The following is a 16,876-nucleotide window of genomic DNA, read 5'->3' as shown; positions in this document are numbered from 1 at the left end:
AAGGCTGATTGGGAGGTAGCTGTCAAGAGACGCTGAGTTCTTCCCGGGCTTAAGGACAGGGATAACTATACTGTCTCGTCATAGTGACGGAAAGGCACCCGTGAGCGAAATGTGGTGGAAGAGCCTGAGATGTTGCCTCTGAAGAACGTCGATGTGTCGGATCGTCCGGTTGTGGATGGAATCTGGGCCTCGGGCCGTGTCTCGGTAAGAGGTAAGAGCCCGCTGAATTCCCATTTGCTGAAGGATTCATTATGGGACAGTATGGTGTGGGATGAAACAGAGGGGCATCTGTTCAACTCTGCATTTCTGCTGGAGAAAGGGAGCAAGATAGGAAGAGGATGCCGATGCCATCGCAAAGTGTGTCACGAGGTGTTCAGTGAGGAGCCGCCGATCAGTGCACAAAGCACCTTGAACGTTAAGACCCTGGACAGTTAACTGTCGCTGGTGGCCCAGAAGGCTACAGAGCTCGGACAAAACCTGCGATGAAGAGACATACGTCCCCTGGGAGGGAACGTAGTGCTCCCAGCATTCCTTTTTACTCTGCTTAGTAAGGTAATGAGCCTTAGCACAGAGACGCTTTTGCCAGGAGGTCGGTCTGCGAAGGGTGTTGCTTAAATCGCTGCAGCACTCATCAGCAGTCCTGCACGGCAACTGCGACATTCTCGGTCCACCACGGTACCGGTTGACGACGAGGGGGACCTGTGGATAGGAGGACAGCGGTGCCACCAGCATGAGGAATAGTGGCAGAGATGCCTGGCACGACTACATCAATTGAATTCGAGAGGGAGGTGTCGAAGAGCACAGCGGAGTCCCAACATGGGGGCCAATCCGCCTGGCGGCAGCAGGGTATGACAGAATCACAGGAAAGTGGTCACTGTCACAAATGTCATCATGGGATGATCAATGTAGGGAAGCCACCAGAGCAGGGGAGGAGATCGTGAGATCGCTAGCAGTAAAGGTGCCTCGAGTGGCACGGAAGTGGGTAGGGGAACAATCATTCAGGAGACACAAATTGAGGTCCATTGTAACAATACGAGTCAAGATAGATGTAACGCAACTTGAATAGCGTATTTGCCTATATTGGTTACAGTAGGGAGATCGATCTTTCGGTCCTGTCTGTATATTTATATATAATATTGCACGAATAAAGGCTGAGCGAGTGTAAAGCTATCGTTAAAAACACATGCCACACAATTTGTTCCGATTTGGTCGGTCATAATAATATGTTTTTGAATACAATTAAAATATACCGGGAATACCTGTTTAATGTTATTGGAAATAATATGTAGTAAATTAATGAGTAAGGAAGCAGATCCTATAAGAACAGGTAAAATTGGGCATATTGGGTAAAATTGCTTTATATCGATGAAGCCGATGATACAGCGTCATTTTTTCGCTTACTCTTAGAAATAAACAAGTAAAGAAGTGCTAATTGTGCACTGTGAAAAAATTTAGGGGCGAGTTTTAAATAACTACGGTATACGATCAGAGTAACAAAAGGACATTTAGTTATACAAAATCGTGGATAGCAAAGTGTGGTCATTAAATTGAGTACACCTACAGGGCGGTCTATTCCGGGATAAATCTATACACATCTCACAAGGCACGCAATATTGAGACCTTTTTTTTTTGAGAGCTGGCTCCAATTTATGAAAAGGAGGAGGAAAAAAACGTTAATTTTTTACGCGAACCCTTAATAATAGCGGACCGGAGAGAAAAGTGTGTAATTGTCTTACGCCTAACAAACATTTGTTGAGGGCAGTGGCTAAACTAGAAGAGTCAATTACAAAGTACTGTATCATCATCATTGACTGTTAGTGTCGAGCAACCAAAACTGTTCATCAAAGGGTTTCGATGGAACTTAGGAGTTAGGGTTCAGGCACTCGCATATACTCCACATCAGAGTGTGAACGAAGGTGAATGCAAAATACAACTGTGAACAAAGTAACGTTAAATTAAACAGAAGAAACAAGACAGTTTGGTCATATCTGTTATTATTCCATAAACTGTAATATTTCTTATTGTTGTACGAAGCCTTTATAGATGATCTTTATGACAATTTGCTTCGAAGGGATCTCGTTACGAGTTAAGTTTTGGGGACCTGATCAAGAGGGGGTAGTTCGTAGATCGTAACTACTGCAGCTATCCTGGAATCAGGTGCTACCGTGACCGTTGTGTGTTGTCAATGACTTAAGGTTACCATATCACATGCTCTAAGATCGATGCGCCTTTCCACTTGGTATAACGGTGCCTCACGGCAACAACGTCGACACCGACGACGAAGGAAGATACGGTAGACCATAATAAGTTAGTCAATTAGGAGACCACTACCCACTGAAGTGACACTCCACCACAGTGGGAGGTGGACACTGGAAGTCCCAGAGGAGGAGAAACAGGGGGAGGGAGTAGCTGGATTGGTAGACATGGCAATGTATGGAAGTGACCTACCTGGAGGGAGGTAGACATTGCAAATGGTGATTGCCGGAGTTGATTGCACTCACATCACTACTACTTCCAGTGCAGTATGTAGGGGGATCCAGTCACCAATTACATCGGAGCGAACCATAGTGCAGACCCCACGAGATGCTACCCCAGGGCCAGCACTGTTCCTATGGTACACCCGATAACCCCAAAATGTTGGACAGTGGTCAACATGGTGGTGGTGGTGGTGGTGGTGGTGGTGGTGGTGGTGGTGGTGGTGGTGAGTGTTTAACGTCCCGTTGACAACGAGGTCATTAGAGATGGAGCGCAAGCTCGGGTTAGGGAAGGATTGGGAAGAATTGGGAAGGAAATCGGCCGTGCCCTTTCAAAGGAACCATCCCGGCATTTGCCTGAAACGATTTAGGAAAATCACGGAAAACCTAAATCAGGATGGCTGGAGACGGGATTGAACCGTCGTCCTCCCGAATGCGAGTCCAGTGTGCTAACCACTGCGTCACCTCGCTCAGTGGTCAACATGGTAATGCGCTTCAGAATGCAGAATAGGAGGAGACAAAACATTGCATTTCCACTAAGTGACGACAGTACCCATTGCAGTTCCACTGGATGATCATGTGGTGAGAGTCCAAGTTAGACATAAAGAAACTGAAAGGTCATGTCACTCGGTCAGTAGTCGTCACCGACGAGGATGGGGTGATATCCATAAATAAGACGTCGGGCTAAGGTTGCGAAGGGGGACACTTCTTCGGCCGGGGAGGGGAAGTGGCTCCTGGACAGAGGTCGTGGGAACTGCAGGGGATGGGGAGGGAAGAGGGTGACGGGACTAGGGTAAGGAAGTGATAGGAGGAGGAAATGAAGTAACAGAGGAAAAAGTTTAAGTTAGTGACAATGGAGTCTCTCATACTTTTGGCATAAGACAGACAATCCAGGGACACGTATTCTTGGACCTTCTTTACTATCTTGCAACCCGGGCAATCCGACTAGCGAGGGGAGTGGTGGTCAGCACAATTGACACACACAGGTGGTGGAACAAAGGGGCTTCCCTCATGGAATGGGTGTCCACAGTCACCTCACAGAGGGTCTGCTGTACAGGGGGAAGACATATGCCTCAAACGCAAGCACCGAAAGCACCACATAGGTGGATGCATGTCGCATCCGTAGCACGTAACCTTGACCTTCTACAGGAAGGTATCCCCCTCGAAAGACAGAAAGAAGGCATTGGTATCAGTGTGGTTGTCTCTCAGACCCTTCTGCACATGTCCAACAAAATGAACGCCACGTCACTCAAGATTGGCCCAGAGTGCCTCATCAGCTTGCAGGTTGAGGTCGCTATGAAAAATCACTCCCTGGAGAATTTTCAGAAAGTGGTGAGGGGTATTAGACACTGGGGCATTGCCAAGATGATGACAAACACGAAGGGCTGCACATTGGGCGGCAGAAGCAGGTTTGATCAACAGGGGGCTCAACCGCATCTTACTAACAGACTCCCCTTCACCAAACTTGTCCTTGATACTCTCCACAAAAAACAATGGCTTTGTGGTGGAGAATGCCCCCCCCCCCCCAAATCCGTCCCAGTACAGACAAGGTAGCCGGGAAAGCGTTTCATCCAAAGATGGCGAGTCTAGCACTCCTCCCACGGTGTAGTCGTCGAAGTGAAAGCTGCTAGGTCATACAAAGCAGCATTCAATGATCCTTTACCATTCGAAGAGACGGCCGTTTGGGAACGGCCAGATTTTTGCAGCTTGATATGCTTCATGTGCCAAGCATCAGCCCTGATACCACCTACTCTCATCAGGGGCTCTCCCGTTGCATGCTACCCAGCCACAGCAAGGGCCACCTGGCACGGTGGCCATTGCTGCGAGTTCCAATTCTCCAGGAAGACAAGCATAGGTGGGGAGGAAACAGCTCAGAGTTGAGACTCTTATGTCTTAAGGGAAAAGTAATTTCATCATCATCATCATCATCATCATCATCATCATCATCATCATCATCATCACAAATAATAATCATTACAGATTTCTACAAAGCAACGGAGAACTGCTGAGCAGCACTTGCGATCACCTACCTCTTGCATGCCAGCTGCGCACACGGTGGTGCTTCGTCTCCTGTTGCAGCGCCTTGTGCCGCTCCTCTGTCACCATGAGCTGCTGCTCCACCATCTCTCAATGTGTGCCTCGGACTCCTTCAGTTTCGAGGCATACTCTCGCTGCCACGTCATTTCCTATAGCTTCGACAGCTCGAGGGCCTCTTTGCGTGCCCTGTGTGGTACACAGAACAAGTGGCCATTAGGGTGGTTGCTGGACTGATATGTGGGCTAAAGTGTATTTACAGTGTTCCACGGCTCTCTCGGTGTGTGCTGATGTTGGAAATTCGTAATCACTGTTTGTAGCCAATCGAGTGATAGCACACAGTTGCCAATGAGAGTGATTGAATGTAATCATTTCTTTCGGCAAAAATACGAATTTATAGCATCTGTTTTTGATATGGAGAATGCCAGAACAACTTTTACTGATCTGCTTGTTATGAATTTTAAGGCTGCTTACTGATTTTCATATTTCTCTAGTGACCGGAAAAAACAATGTGCTGTCAGAATGACTTGTACTGCACCCCAAGGCATAGACTACTTTGGAGTGTGACAACTCATCTGAGAGCTGGCGAAGCCAACGAATACTGACACAATATAATTTTCGTGATAAGTTAATGCGTGTTGTAGTCTCAGATATACGTTCATCATTGCAATAACCTATCTGAGTATCTTACTGCAAATTTTGGCAAAAATTCCAATGATGGAACACAAAAGAATATCAGCTAATTTCATTTATCAACCACAGGAAAATGCAAACAACTATCTTATTGGCTACCTACATCCAACACACGTTCTGACACTTCAAATACTCAAGATCCATAACGTGAACTGTTACTAACAGCAGCACATAATAGAAAACCCGTGGGACATCATATGTGCACTTTTACTGATAAAGGTGCTTATTTCCATGGAGTCAAGTTGCAAAATAACTGAAAAAGGTTGTATCTGAAAACTGCAAAGGGCTACTGATAATCTAGCGCACAAGATTTCCGACATTTGCTTACACAGAAAACATAGCGTTAGTGAGCAAGAGCAAGCGAAATCTCAGAGAGATGTACAAAAGGGCCACTACAGATGCAAATAAAGCAGAACTACTCGTCGATAAACAAAAGACACAAGATATGCAAGTAGGCAGAATTAAAAATGCACAAAATAGTCACAGGTGACTATAAGCCAAGTTCAAGTCTGTTGATCAGTTCAGGTACCTGAGGAGCTGGTAAAATTGTTACAATCAAATACCTATTGATGTACACTCATGCTCATAAGTAAGGGTAATGCTGATACATGGTGAAACAACACTCTGGTGGGCAGTTTACCTGTTTAAATCACCTCGGGGTATGACCATGTGGTGCATCTGACAAGTGGTCGTTGCATGGTGACGCTGGCAGCAGTCCACAAACACAGAGGTGTGTTGGTGCATGTCAGAGTATGGTGCAGCGATTAAGTGTGCAGACGTTTTCAGACGTACTAAAGGTGACTGTGTGTTGAAAATGACTCAAAGAACACATATTGGTGACGTTATGAGGGGTAGAATACTAGGCCGACTGGAGGCTGCCCGTGTGCCACAAAGTGTGATCTCAAGATTATAGCAACGATTCCAGCAGACAGGAAATGTGTCCAGGCGCTACAGTACGGGACGACCACAGTGTACAACACCACAAGAAGACCAATATCTCACCATCAGTGCCCGCAGACAGCCACTGAGTACTGCAGGTAGTCTCACTCGGGACCTTACTGCAGCCACTGGAACAGTTGTCTCCAGACACACAATCTACAGACACCTGAACAGACACGGTTTATTCACCTGGAGACCTGCAAGGTGCATTCCACTAACCTTGGTCATGGGAGAGCCTGTAAAGCCTGGTGCCAAGAACACAGTAAATGGTCACTGGAACAGTGGTCCTAGGCTATGTTCACGGATGAGTCCAAGTACAGTCTGAACAGTGATTCTCGCCGGGTTTTCATCTGGCGTGAACCAGGAACCAGATATCAACCCCTTAATGTTCTTGAAAGGTACCTGTCTGGAGGTAGTGGTTTCATGGTGTGGGATGGGATTATGATTGGTGCACGTACATCCCTGCATGTCTTTGACAGAGGAATTGTAGCAGGTCAGGTGTATCGGGACATCATTTTGCACGAATATGTCTGCCTTTTCAGGGGTGCAGTGGTCCCCACCTTCCTCCTGATGGATGATAATGCACGGTCCCACCGAGCTGCCATCGTGGAGGAGTGCCTTGAAACAGAAGATATCAGGCGAATGGAATGGCCTGCCTGTTCTCCAGACCTAAACCCCATCGAGCACGTCTGGTGTGCTCTCGGTCGAAGTATCGCTGCACGTCTTCACACACCTAGGACACTTCAGGAGCTCAGACAGGCACAGGTGCAAGAATGGGAGGCTATACCCCAGCAGCTGCTCGACCATCTGATCCACAGTATGCCAACCCGTTGCGCAGTCTGTGTACGTGTGCACGGCAATCATATCCCGTATTGATGTCGGGGTAGATGCACAGGAAACAGTGTCATTTTGTAGGACGTGTGTTTCGGGACGGTTTCCTCAACTTATCACCAATACTGTGGACTTACAGATGTGTGTCGTGTGTGTTCCCTATGTACCTATGCTATTTGCGCCAGTTTTACGTAGTGCCACGTTGTGTGGCCCCACATTCTGCAATTATCCTTAATTTATGAGCATGAGTGTAAATGACATAGTTTCTGCTGGCACTAGATGTCTATGGGTCAATCCATGTGAAATCAACAAGTATCAATTTCGACCTCATCATTTTAGATTTTAATCGAATTTGGCGCAATGTAGGGTTTGTGCAATATATTATTTGGATATTTTAATTTTTTCTTGAGGTATTTATGTCATGAAATCAGAAAACTGATACAATTGCCAATGCATGCTATTAGTTATTTTGCAATACCTCATGACCTATTTAACCTGAAAAGCTAGTTCAGGGCTCTTTTTGAAGCTCGTAAATTACACTTCTTTGCTCATAAAATTGTCATGAAAATTAATGAATGATCATGCAGTGTATTCTTTGAATTTTTTCAAAAATCTACAAAATTAAAATTCAACAAAAAAATTTGTAATAGCTCTGTACATGACGAATTGTCCTGCAAGTTTGAAGTTGGAACTATCTATACTTTACAACAAATTAAATATAATATAAAACAGTGTGTCTGCTTGAATGAACCTGTAACTCGCTGCATAAAGTGAATATATGTTACCAACCAGATACTTACATCACCAAAAGGATCTGTCCCACAAGATGTCGCATATGAATGCCATTCTGCAGTAACCTCATGGTTACAAAGATTAATGAAGTTTTTTCTAGTCTTCCATTGAGCTTCACATCCACCAGTACAATAAATGTGTTTTAGACTTTTTAACTTCTTAGACAGAAACAGCAGAATATGTCATTGAAAAAGACGTACAGCTGTGGTGTTGTGTTAAATATTCCGAAATTATTACATAGCTCATGAGGTTCAAAGTATTAGCCACACCTTTGTAAAGAATCACAAAAGGATGCAATGTTGCTTGGAAATTATTCCAGTGGTACAATTCGATTCTATCTTGCAGAACAAATGAATAACATTCCGCAAAGTCCCATTTTGGTGGAGTTCTGATTTCTGTTATGTCTGGAAACTTGCCTGTTGTTCTGCAGTGAATGAATGGCTTAACAGAAATATTAGTTTTCCATTTAACATATCAAGAAATTCTTCTGCTGAATGAGTTATTATTTCTCAGGCTGGTCTGTCTGCATGTATGTATGCATTATTTTACATTATATCATGAATCAAATTCAACTGAAACAATTCATAAATACTAGTTTAAAGATTTTGTTTGCCAGGACAGTCTTCATAGTTGCCAAAATAACACTTGTTCTTTTAAATTAGCACCTATTACCATCAGTTCTACATTCTGATGGTGAGTGCATACACACACACAATGCATACCTGGTGCACCAACCAGGACTACATGTAATAGTCTTAACACACAAAACTTCGTCAATCCTATCTTAGTTTCTGGGTGTGACTGTTTAAAATACATATATGCCTCATTTAAATTGGATAAAAGTGATTGCTTTTGTTTCTGTACCCTATCACTATTTATTTTAAAGAGAGAAAATCCTTCTTTCCAGGCATGCATCTAATGATGTCATCACTAGTATACAATGTCTCAACCACTTTTACAATACCGGAATTTGTCCATAGCTTGTGGTCTAGTGGCTAGTGTTGCTGCCTCTTGATCACGGGGTCCTTGGTTCGATTCCCAGCCAGCTTGTGGATTTTCTCTGCCTGGGAACTGGGTGTTTGTGTTGTCCTCCTCCTCCATTAAATAGCAGAATTCAATGTTCTGCAGGTTTTGGGTACGGAACAGGTAATATTCCTTGCTTTTTAAAAAAAAATAATATATATATATATATATATATATATATATATATATATATATATATATATATATATATATATATATATATTGCTTTTCTGACCACACAGTTAGAAACTTCAAACTTTTCTTCACATTTTCTAATACTCAAACTCTGTGGTAGTATTGTAGGTATTAGAATTTGTTCACTCCTCTCCGTAGTACATTCAAATTTATCTTTAAGCTGTGAAATTACGTCAAGTCATATTTTGTTGAAATTCTTCACATTCACTGGAGGGAATTTTATTTTCCACAACATTCATCACCGTCTTTGCTTTTTTTTAGGACACCGTTTCTCTTGCAATCACTTCATCATAATAGGGAACTTCCCCCACAGTCTGTAAGCTACTATTGAGTAATTCTACAGTAACTTTAGAAGTGCTAATATCAACAATGTCATCAGAATCCTTTAACGCTATATTTGGGTGCCCACTTTTTCCTTCTTCTGGACTATCATTGATTTCCCTTTTTCTAGATTTATTAAGCTCTATTCTGCAATTGCTACAGGCTTTAAACGGCAAAAATATTGCACTCTGGTGAGCAGTGTTGATGGAAACAACCTGCATATCACATGCAATTAGCCTCCCATCTTTAGACAAAATGTAAATTAGTTTTGGTTTCACACATTGTCTATCTTTCATCTTAAGGTCGGTATACTTTACGGTAATGAGCATATCCCTGGACAAAAGTTAGAACAACTTTAAAGCAAATTTACACACACGACTCCAGTCTCAGGCAACTGAAACCACACAACTAAGACTGTGTGTGTGTGTGTGTGTGTGTGTGTGTGTGTGTGTGTGTGTGTGTGTGTGTGTGTGTGTGTCCGTCGTCCATTTTTGACAAGGGCGTTACTGGCCGAAAGCTTTACTTGTGGCAGTCTTTCCATTGTACCTATCTGCGGCTCAGAATCTCCACTATGTGGTGAGTAGCAACTTTCCTTTTCATGATATTGCTACATTCCATCCTGGATTTTCCATTGTTTGCAATCAAATTTATAACTTGAAAGTTCTATTGAGTTCCAGCTTGAAACTTTCAGTTCATATTAAACACTTATGACTAATAGTACATTACATTACATTTAATCAAACTTTTAAATTTGTATGTGTGTGTGTGTATGTGTGTGTGTGCGTGCGCGCGAGCGCGAGAGAGAGTGTATACCTGTCCTTTTTCCCCACTAAGGTAAGTCTTTCCGCTCCCGGGATTGGAATGACTCCTTACCCTCTCCCTTAAAACCCACATCCTTTCGTCTTTCCCTCTTTCCTGATGAAGCAACCGTTGGTTGCGACAGCTTGAATTTTGTGTGTATGTTTGTGTGTCTATCGACCTGCCAGCGCTTTTGTTTGGTAAGTCACATCATCTTTGTTTTTAGATATATTTTAAATTTGTAAGTTTTTCACAAAAAGTAATTCAAAATTTTTAGTCAAACATTTTTATGTGAAATCTGAAACAAGCCTATGCTTAAAACACTTCATTTTCTCTATAAAATGAGCCAAAGATCAAATCAGTATCTTATGTGGAACTAGATTGACATTGCAGCATATGAATGACAGTAATGGGAATTTTGGCTAATTTATAAAATTTCAATTAATGTTAGGTCTTAATTCAGATATATGAAGTTTTGAAAAATTTCGTATCTGACTGCAGACAAGCTGTGCCTAAAATATTACTGAAATCAAAGGGGGTGAGGTTGTAATCTTGTTGATTTAGCACGAGTTGACCTTCCGTATGTCATCACAGATATGATCAAGTATAAAGCCATATCACATTCTGCAAACATGAACATCTACAGTGTCATTATCTGCCCCATTGTCCTCTATGACAATACTATGAAAATGAGAGATTGTACCAGTCATAAAGAGGAGATGATGAGTCACGGACTGGAACTACAAAAAGACTGCTAAACAAAAGACGGGAATGACAGACTGCTAAACATGTGTGGACAGCCTTGCTGTTGTGGTACTGCCAACAGCTGAAAGCAAGGGAAAACTACAGCCATCATTTTTCCCTTCGGGCATGCAGCTTTACTGCATGGTTAAATGATGATGCCATCCTCTTGGTAAAATATTCTGGAGGTAAAATAGTACCCCATTCGGATCTCCGGGCGGGGACCATTCAAGAGGACGCCGTTATCAGGAGAAAGAAAACTGGTGTTCTACTGATCGGAGCGTGGAATGTCAGATCCCTTAATCAGGCAGGTAGGTTAGAAAATTTAAAAAGGGGAATGGATAGGTTAAAGATAGATATAGAGGGAATTAGTGAAGCTTGGTTGCAGGAAGAACAAGACTTCTGGTCAGGTGAATAAAGGGTTATAAATACAAAATCAAATAGGGGTAATGCAGGGGTAGGTTTAAAAATGAATAAGCTACTACAAACAGCATAGTGAACACATTATTGTGGCCAAAACAGAAACGAAGCCCAAGCCCACCACAGTAGTACAAGTTTATATGCCAACTACCTCCTCAGATGATGATGAGGATATTGAAGACATGTATGATGTGATAAAAGAAATTATTCAGATAGCGAAGGGAGAGGAAAATTTTAGTCATTGGTGGCTGGAGTTCAATAGTAGGAAAAGGAAGACAAGGAAACGTAGCAGGTGAATAAGCAATGGTGCTAAGAAATGAAAGAGGAAGCCGCCTGGTAGAATTTTGCACAGAGTATAACAATCATAGCTAACACTTGGTTCAAGAACCATGGAAGAAGGTTGTATACATGGATGAGGCCTGGAGATACTGGAAGGTTTCAGATAGATTATATAAAGGTAAGACAGCAAGTTAGGAACCAGGTTTTAAACTGCAAGACATTTTCAGGGGCAGATGTGGACTCTGATCACAATCTACTGGTAACGAACTGTAGATAAAAACTGAAGAAACCGCAAAAAGGTGGGAATTTGAGGAGATGGGAACTGGATAAACTGACAAAACCAGAGGTTATAGAGTGTTTCTGGGAGAGCATTAGGGAACGATTGACAGGAACGGGCGAAAGAAATACAGTAGTAGAAGAATGGGTAGCTTTGAAGGATGAAATAGCAAGGCAGCAGAGGATCAGGAAGGAGCTAGTAGAAATCCTTGGGAAGCAGTAGATATATTGAATTTAATTGTTGGAAGGAAAAAATATAAAAATGCAGTAAATGAAGCGTGCAAAAAGTAATACAAACTACTCAAAAATGAGATCAACAATATGTGCAAAATGGCTAAGCAGGAATAGCTAGAGGACAAATGTAAGGATGTAGAGGAGTATCTCACAAGGGATGAGATAGATACTGCCTACTGGAAAATTAAAGAGACCATTGAAGAAAGGAGAACCACTTCTATGAATATCAAGTGACAGGCAAAATACCCCAGACTTCAAGAAGAACATAATAATTAAAATCCCAAAGAAAGCAGGTGTTGACAGATGTGAAAATTACCGAACTATCAGTTTAATACGTAACGGCTGGAAAATACTAACGCAAATTCTTTACAGACGAATGGAAAAACTGGTAGAAGCCGACCTCAGGGAAGAGCAGTTTGGATTCCGTAGAAATGTTGGAACACGTGAGGCAATACTGACCCTACGACTTATCTTATAGAGGATAGATCAAGGAAAGGTAAACCTATGTTTCTATCATTTGTAGAATTAAAGAAAGCTTTTAACAATGTTGACTGGAATAATCTCTTTCAAATTCTGAAGGTGGCAGGGGTAAAATACAGGGACCAAAATAATATTTAAAATTTGTACAGAAACCAGATGGCAGTTATTAGAGTCAAGGGGCATGAAAGGGAAGCAGTGGTTGGGAAGGCACTGAGACAGGGCTGTAGCCTATCCCCAATGATGTTCAATCTGTATATTGAGCAAGCAGTAAAGGAAACAAAAGAAAAATTCGGAGTAGGAATTAAAATTCGTGGAGAACAAATAAAAACTTTAAGGTTTGGCAATGACATTGTACATTTGTCGGAGACAGCAAAGGACTTGGAAGAGCAGTTGAACAGAATGGACAGTGTCTTGAAAGGACGATATAAGATGAACATCAACAAAAGCAAAACGAGGATAATGGAATGTAGTCGATTTAAGCCGGGTGATGCTGAGGGAGTTAGATTAGGAAATGAGACACTTAAAGTAGTAAAGGAGTTTTGCTATTTGGGGAGCAAAATAACTGATGATGGTCCAAGTAGAGAGGATATAAAATGTAGACTGGCAATGGCAAGGAAAGCGTTTCTGGAGAAGAGAAATTTGGTAACATCGAGTACAGATTTAATTGTCAGGAAGTAGTTTCTGCAAGTATTTGTATGGAGTGTAGCCATGTTTGGAAGTGAAACATGGACGATATACAGTTTGGACAAGGAGAGAATAGAAGCTGTCGAAACGTGGTGCTACAGAAGAATGCTGAAGATTAGATGGGTAGATAACATAATTAATGAGGAGGTATTGAACAGAACTGAGGAGAAGAGAAATTTGTGGCACACCTTGACTAGAAAAAGGGATCGGTTGGTAGGACATGTTCTGAGGCATCAAGGAATCACCAATTTAGTACTGGAGGGCAGCGTGGAGGGTAAAAATTGTAGAGGGAGACCAAGAGATGAATACACTAAGCAGATTCAGAAGGATGTAGGTTGCAGTAAGTACTTGGAGATTAAAAAGATTGCACAGAATAGGGTAGCATGGAGAGCTGCATCAAACTAGTCTCTAAACTGAAGACCACAACAACTTTCACTAATTATTCAACATGCTCTTCTTTATAAATGTACTATTAGGGATAGCAACAAAGAATCTTCAAAGATTATTTTGGTACAAATAATATATGTACTTTGTGTATTAACTATAAAAAATGCACAAGGAAAGGGGAGGGAGATGAATTCTCGCTGCTATGTTGGAACTGACTGGAAGTTTACAAGGTTAATTTGCATTTAAATCAGATTCCTCAGAATGATTACTGTACAGACACTGGCCTACACAGACCACAGAAAATCCTACTGCCTATTCTACTTACAACTATACATTAAGTACGAATGGTAAACAGCTGCCACTTAGTGACCTGAGGCTGTAACGACTTAATTCAAAACAGAAGTTTCCCTAAAGCTCACATTAGATGGAGCAAGCACAAACAGTTTATGGGTGCCTCATAACACCACTCGTCACAGGATCACCATATGACAGCTGCTTGTCCTTGCTGCTGTACAGGCCTACTATGAATGCATTAATGTGATCGAAATCTGTAATAACATATGGTTGCTTAAAATTAAAGGAATGGGAATGAGTTCAGTCAGTAGAACTTCTGATATCCCCACACTGACAATTGTCTGAGGAAAATCACTGATGTAATTAATATCTGTGCCAATAATATACTTCGGCATGCTGCAATAGAATGTACATTAACAAATTCAAGTCGTCCCAACATTAGTAGATCGCCAATTAGGAATCCCAAAACTTCTAAAACTATCGGTAAAGAGGCATAACGTCCGGCTGCTATTAACTTGCATGTAAGGAGGTTGTATAATCAGAAATACACATCGGGCGGAATTTACATACGGGAGTTTTTGAGTTCGCTTGCTGCCTGAGCGGCTCTTTCCAGAGCTGAAGAATCAAACCGGTATGCCTCCCTCTGAGATTTTCTGGCTTTGTCCTCACCATAACCCCACGTGAGATGACATGTTGCCGCTGCGACGTCTCCATTGGCTGGGGCGGTTGCTGCCCTCGACATCCGGATAGCCATGCCATTTTTCTGCTCCGCTGTGTTTTATCTTCCTGTATCACCTCAAAATGTCGACGTACTCACAAAAACTTCACAGTTGCTCTCATGGTACTCCAATCTTATCTGCAACACAAGATTTATGCTTCTAAGATCTTCATGTAATCATTGCAACGATATTCGCTTCCTGATGCAACTTTAATTTGCACTTTGCTTTTATTTTCTTTCTTAAAACATGCCAGACAGAAATCACAGATGCGTTACTATTAATACCGCCAGTTTAAGCAAACTTTTTTTGCTTAATTTTCTTACGCAGAAACGATTAGGCTACTATAATTTAGGGCAAACATCTTCACATTTCTGGCTCCGATTCCGTTACGCAGGTAACGGGACATAATATGCGACTGCTACAGATGCTGGGACTCAGGGCATCATGAGGCAAAAAATCATAAATGTAAATGATCAATGCAATTTACAAGTGGTAGAAATGTGCTTGTATAGACGGGCAAAAAAGGTATCACAAATAATAATGAAGTAAGCTACGTAGTGGCTCCTGAAACATTTCGTAGGTTATGTACGTTATATGATACACAGTAAAATACCCGTTGCAGACATGTATTCTGAATTTACTTTGCAGTTTTATTATGTGTAAACGAGGAAACTGTATTTAGTATGGTGCGAACGTTGGGGTCTAGTGCAGCAGGGGATACAACCCGTCGGCTTTGGACAATGACGTCAAAAGTCGCCAGAGAGCAGTTTACCATTTTCGCTTTTGCCGTTATGTTTCAGTTTCGTTTTTTTACTGACTGCTTAATAAAGTGGATCTGTTTATTCTATCTCGTGAGATTTTTTTTTAAAAAGCCAAAAAACACTTTTCAGCCACTGAAGGGAGCTACAACACTAAGAAGAATCGCTTCTCGATTGGCCACTTGTGACGTCATTGTCCAAAGCCGACGGGTTGTATCCCCTGCTGCACTAGTCCCGAACGTTGACATCGGTCTACTCAGCAGATAAATCTTATAGCAAAATCTATTCCGTATTCACGTTCACTGGCCACAACAACTCAACCAAATTGTAATCTAACAATATAATGTATACCACGGGCTATTCTACAAATCATCCTGCCACCCTAACCAAGGTTTGCATTGGACTGAGCCTATCATATTTTAGCCAATATGGTTTTAATAATTATCGAATTGTTTTCAAACTCTTCACTGATTCTGAAGAGCAATATTTATACATATTGTGTATAGAATTATTCAAAGTGCTTCTGCATAAATTGTACCTTATGAAAAAAATGTGCTTGTGCCTACAGTAACGAAAATTATCAGTCTGACCAAAAATGTATCCAAGTAAGTTTTTTTTTTTTAAAGTTAGTTGTTAAAAATTATTGTCATCTTTGTTCAGCAGGAGTCTAAATGGTTTAGGGACTTAAATAATTTGTCAAAGATCAGTGTGCTGTGGTTTGAGAATATTAAAAGCCGCAGCAAGAAATGTAATTCATAGCATAAACATATTTAAAATGCAGAAAAACAGCATTGGGAGTAATATGCAAGCTTGAAAAACTGGAGTACTGTAAACTTCATTTTACTAACTTGGTGTTATAAATGTTTCCTGTTTGTTGTCCCTGAAGCACCTTCATACATAAAGACTATTTCATAAATGGAATTACTTTGTAAAAAGCTACACAGACATTCAGTCAGATCTTGACAATATGTGAATGTGGAGCAATGATTGGCAGCTTGCTTTAAATGTTAAAAAATGCAGAACTGCATGTTTCACAAAATGCAAAAACATGACATCCTATGAATACTCTATGAGCAGGGTACAATTACAGTCGATCAACTTGTACAAATTCTTGGGTGTTGTAACTTGTAGGGATATGAAACGCAACCATCATTGAAAGCATTTGCACTGTCAGATTTGTTGGCAACTCAGAACCAAACCGGTGCATTGCAAACCTAACACAGACCTCAAGTTACGCTACAGATCAATCTCACAACAGAAATCTTTTCCACTGTCACATTTGTTGGCTTCACCAACTCACAACGAAACAGTTGCATTCCAACCAACATCCAAATCGTTACATTTTATAATAACCTTGACCTCCAGTTAACTCAATCCATTATCGTGACATTAAGCTGTTTTATTGATTCACAAGGTAACTCTTCAATATTTCCAAAAAATAAATCTCTCCATCACTCCACCACCTCCTTAACATTTACCCAACTGCTTCCTACAAATTCACTAA

This window comes from Schistocerca serialis, chromosome 11 (assembly GCF_023864345.2).
Source record: "Schistocerca serialis cubense isolate TAMUIC-IGC-003099 chromosome 11, iqSchSeri2.2, whole genome shotgun sequence".
Lineage (NCBI taxonomy): Eukaryota > Metazoa > Arthropoda > Insecta > Orthoptera > Acrididae > Schistocerca > Schistocerca serialis.
Note: the sequence above shows the minus strand (reverse complement) of the source record.